A 5,464-nucleotide genomic window follows, 5' to 3' on the forward strand; every position below is an offset into this window, starting at 1 on the left:
CATTGTCCAAAGCAAGTCACTTGGCTGAATCCAAAGTCAAAAGGACTGCAAAGTCACATGGTGAAGGGCTTGGATATGGAATGGTGTAGGTGAACGATTGATGCAAATAATTTATTCTGTCACACCTCTCAAGCCTAACATTTTCTTGTACAACGTGCCTGTAAATTAATGAGATGTTTGTGTAGGTGAACACATGCAAATTATGAGGTTAGTATCATTACTTTAAAAAAATCATGAATAATTATATGCACATTGTAAGAATATTATATTGGGGGAGGCAGCCAATAAAAAATGTAAAAACCACTATGAAAAGGAATGTTCGCATTTATTTAATTGGCTTTGGGCCTAAAGATGTCGGCACATTATAATTCTCTTGGTTAGGATAGATTCAGCACCTTTCTATATTAAAAAAAAAAAAAAAGAAAAAAAAAAGAGGTTCCCTTGCCCCTAGGCCTTAAGTTTCTTTGGCCAACAGAATTTGAGATACTGGCATCCTCTCCTAACCTCCACTGCCCCATCCTGTTAAAACAGTATCCAGTGTGGTGATGTTGAGGACTCTGCTGTCTGCTTTGAGCAGGTGTCTATATCCAGCCTGTTCTTCTCTCACTGATCCTGAAACTATCTGTATGACACATGAATTCCTTCTAAAAAAGAGGTGGGAAACCCACACAAATTCAAGTATTAGTTATGTTAGGGTGCTCTGAATCTGGGTGGTGGCATTCTTCCTTTCCATGTTCTCAATGTTGTCAAAACGGTAATGAAGCCCTATTAGGTCTCAGCATCTGATGAAGTACATCAAATAGCACATCAATGGAAACAGCAGGGAAACAGTGTTAGCTACTGCAGTGCCACCCTCTCCGTGTTCCACGGATTCACTGGGATCCCTGGCAACTCCTCCAACCTTGGTGGCCTTGAGTTTCTTCCCCAACTGTTCTTCTCTCCACTCTGCCACCTTGTGGGTTTTTTGGGAATTGCATCTTCCACAGGGAGCCTTGTTGACTCACCTAACTCTCTGGCTGTTGCTTACAGAGGGGTGGGAGGGTACGGGAGAACTGGCTCCACCAGAGTGACACTCACAATCAGGTGACCTTGCTCTTTCAGTTTTTAAATAGCCCTCTCTTTTGGAACACTACCTCAGAGGTCAAGCTGAAGGGCATTTGAAAGTCCCTGTCAGTATCCCCCTGAGACCATGAAGCAGCATACATGCCCCTGACTCTCCACGGTCACCTCTGCAGTCCACCAGACATTGGTTTTACTTTTTTTTTTTTTTAACATAAAAATAATACAAGCTTACTTAAAACTTACAGTCCAGTGGAGGAGCCATGTAAAAAAGTAAACAAGTGAACACAGTATTTACACATTATGGTGAGTGCTAAAATACGGAGAGTAATGATGGTGGTGGAGCAGGGAACCTTCCTTGAGTGGACTGGTAAGGGCAGGCTTGCCTGAACAGGAGGCATTTCAAAGTGAGAAGGATCCAGTCATTAGAAGAAGGAGGAAGAGCACGTACTTAATGTCCTGGGGTGGGAATGAAGTTAAGATGAAGGTAAGCGAGTGGCTGGATTGGTGTGAGCTGGAGGTGAGTGACTGGAGTGGGGCTGGAGAGGGCAGCAGGGGCAGATACACAGAGTCCCGTGGTGCATGGTAAGGGGCCTGCTTTTGTTCTGAGTCCAGGGGGAGGATACAGAGGATTCTTAAGCAGGGGAGAGGTGAGGTCCAATTTGTATTTTGAAGAACTTTCTTTAATGTTTCTAATAGTGCAGGTCAACTGATTATGAATTCTTTCACTTATTTTTTTTGTCTGAAAAAGCCTTTCTTTCACCTTCAGTTTTTGAAAGATATTTTCACTGGATATAGAGATCTACCCTCACAGCATTTTTTTTTTTCAGCACTTCAAAAATCATATTCGATTCCTTCTGGCTTGCAGAGTCTCTGACAAGAAAAGACTCTTATTTTTTTGTTTTTCTATAGGTCCCTTTTTCCCTCCAGCTGCTTTTAAGATTTTCTCATTGTCACAGATTTTCAGCAATTTTATTGTCATGGGCTTTGCTGTCATTTTATTTGTCTTTATGGATGGTGATGGGTTTCTTGGATCTTTGAGATTATAGTTTTCATCAAATTTGAAAAATTTCTGCCCTTATTTCTTCAAATATTTTTCTGTTCTAACCTGTTTCCTCTCTCTTTCTGGACTTCAACTACAAGTATATTAGAGCACTTAATATTGTCCCACAGGTCACCAAGGCTCTGTTACGTCTTCAGTTCCTTTTCTCTCTGAAACTTTCTGTTGATATGTTTTCAAATATCTTTGAGTTTACTGATTATTGCTTCTGCAGTGTCTGATCCACTGTTGATTCCATCCATTCAAAATACATTCAGCTTAATACACAGAATGTATAAAAACTCAACAACAAAAAGACAACCCAATTTAAAAATGGGCAAAGGACTTGAAAAGACATCCTGCTAAAGAAGATACACGAATGGCCAATAAGCACAAGAAAATATGCCCAACATGATTAGCCACCAGGGAAATTCAAATCAAAACCACAATGAGATGCCACCCCACACCCACATGGATGGCTGTCCAATTTGTATTTTATATGTTTATTTAGGAAAATCTGCTTTGATGCTGCTGGGCAATGGATTGAAGGGAACGGAGAGAAGCTGGACAGGGGTTGAGAGTCTGGTGCAGGAAGCCATGTAAGAGCTAACAGTGTCCTAAATTCAGGTGGTGGCGTTTTACCCTTGGGAAGACGGTTGCTGCAAAGGAGAGGCTAGGCCTCCCTGTATTTGTGCCTAAGAGTCTCCTCCTGAATGCCTCTTTGTTGCTCAGATGTGGCCCTCTCTCTCTGGCTAAGCCAACTTGAAAGGTGAAATCACTGCCCTCCCCCCTACGTGGGATCAGACACCCAGGGAAGTGAATCTCCCTGGCAACGTGGAATATGACTCCCGGGGAGGAATGTAGACCCGGCATCGTGGGATGGAGAACATCTTCTTGACCAAAAGGGGGATGTGAAAGGAAATGAAATAAGCTTCAGTGGCAGAGAGATTCCAAAACGAGCCGAGAGATCACTCTGGTGGGCACTCTTATGCACACTTTAGACAACCTTTTTTAGGTTCTAAAGAATTGGGGTAGCTGGTGGTGGATACCTGAAACTACTAAACTACAACCCAGAACCCATGAATCTCGAAGACAGTTGTATAAAAATGTAGCTTATGAGGGGTGACAGTGGGATTGGGAATGCCATAAGGACCAAACTCCACTTTGTCTAGTTTATGGATGGATGTGTAGAAAAGTAGGGGAAGCAAACAAACAGACAAAGGTACCCAGTGTTCTTTTTTACTTCAATTGCTCTTTTTCACTCTAATTATTATTCTTGTTATTTTTGTGTGTGTGCTAATGAAGGTGTCAGGGATTGATTTAGGTGATGAATGTACAACTATGTAATGGTACTGTAAACAATCGAAAGTACAATTTGTTTTGTATGACTGCGTGGTATGTGAATATATCTCAATAAAATGATGATTAAAAAAAAAAAAATTCAGGTGGTGGCAAAGGAGACGGAAGGCTCTGGATCCATGCTGTCCAATAGCCACTGGCCACAGGTAGCTACTGAGCACTTGAGATGTGCCAGTGTAAAATAATACCAGATTTCAAAGACTTGAAACAAAAAAGAATATATAACATCTCATTAGTATTTGTTTACATTGATTACATGTTGAAATAATATTTTGAGTGAAGGAAAATATTAGAATTTTCATCTCTTTCTTAGGTTTTTTTTTTTTAATTTAGCTACTAGAAAATTTAAAATTACATATGTGATTTGCATCTGTAGTTCTCATTATGTTTCTATTGGACAGTGCTGATATTGATAAAAGTTACTCATTCAAAAATACTTTTATTGGACAGTGCTGATATTGATAAAAGTTACTCATTCAAAAATACTTTTATAGCAAAATTACGTTGGATAACAATAGAAATTTATATCTAGGTAAAGATTTTCTTTTCCTGGTCCATGGAGGATGTTTATTTGATAGAATAAGACAATGGAGTTAATGTTAGATCCAATCACAAAGAGAAAAAAGGATGAAAATTTGACAATGTACATAGAAAAACAAGATGTTTAATGTTACAACTATGGATTCTTAAAATAATACTCAATTATTAAAAAGTATCCAAAAACAGAAGGATGTTGCTAGTAACAGAGTGGATAAAATGAAACATCAAATTTTGAGCAAATTAACATACTAGACAACTTTGTTAATAATGCATGATTTCTTATTTTTTCTTGTTTACAATCTCACCAAAATATCTTTATAACAACAGAGTGGGCAGAATATTTAGATTTAATATCAGTTATACAACATTAGCATACACTTGGGACAGCTACAGAGAGGGTATTGTTTCCTTTTAGACTGGCAAAGTGACCAAAGATACATCAGATCTTTTCTCTGAATTGAGAATTTTATCCAAATAAATGCTGCATACTTTCCAGATATATTTTAATAATATATTTAACAATTTCTTCCTGTGCTATTTATAGATGATTTGAATTCCAAAGTATTTGAGCTTATTGGGATTCTATTTCCTTTACAAAAATAACCTTAAGTCTGAAGTCAGGCTGGTTATAGTCTTACATCATTGCACAAGACCCTGTGGAAGATGCAGGGATGCTTCTGTATTATGATTATGATTCTGAAGACACAAGACTTAGACTCTAGCATCCATTAGTGTGTGAACTTGGACATGATTTCCCATTGCTGAACCTCACTTTCCTTTTTGTAAAATGGAGATAGGTAAGGGTGAATAGAACTAGCTGCTGTGCAAATCATACCTTATCCTTCATCCTTAATCACAGGATTTATCTCCTTTACAGATCGGAAAACTGAAGTTCAGAAAGAGAAAGTGATTTACCTAAGGTACATTGTTAGAAAGAGATGAAACCAGAATTTGAATCTTGGTCTTTCTGGCTCCAAAGTCAGCTGATTTTTCTTTCCTCTCATCATGCCCCTTACTAATTTCCCTGCCTACTTCTTAAATTATTGGGAGGGTCAAATTAGATGGGTGAATGGGCTTTGGAAAATATTTTCAAAATGCAAATGTAAGAGATTAGTTCTCAGTGAAACCGTAGGAACATAAACTGAAGCTAAAATACTTTGTGATATTATGTATCATATTTAAAGAATGGAAGATTATATATATATATATATATATATGTTTAAATAAAATGAATATCACATGTTGCTTTCTCAAGTTCAAGCTCAGAAAGTCATATTGCCAAGGGATATTTCCTTCCTCAGGATGAAAATCTACAGGAATTCTGAGGAAAATATTTTGATGGTAATTCTAAAAACCAAGTGCCAGGTGCATTTAGAGTCAGTCCTGCTGGTCACGGGGCGTGACGTGGCCTCTTCAAGGAGGCTGGCTCCGTCCCGGTGATTCATTTGGCTACAGGCAGAGAGCGGA

Source organism: Choloepus didactylus, chromosome 18 (genome assembly GCF_015220235.1).
Source record: "Choloepus didactylus isolate mChoDid1 chromosome 18, mChoDid1.pri, whole genome shotgun sequence".
NCBI lineage: Eukaryota > Metazoa > Chordata > Mammalia > Pilosa > Megalonychidae > Choloepus > Choloepus didactylus.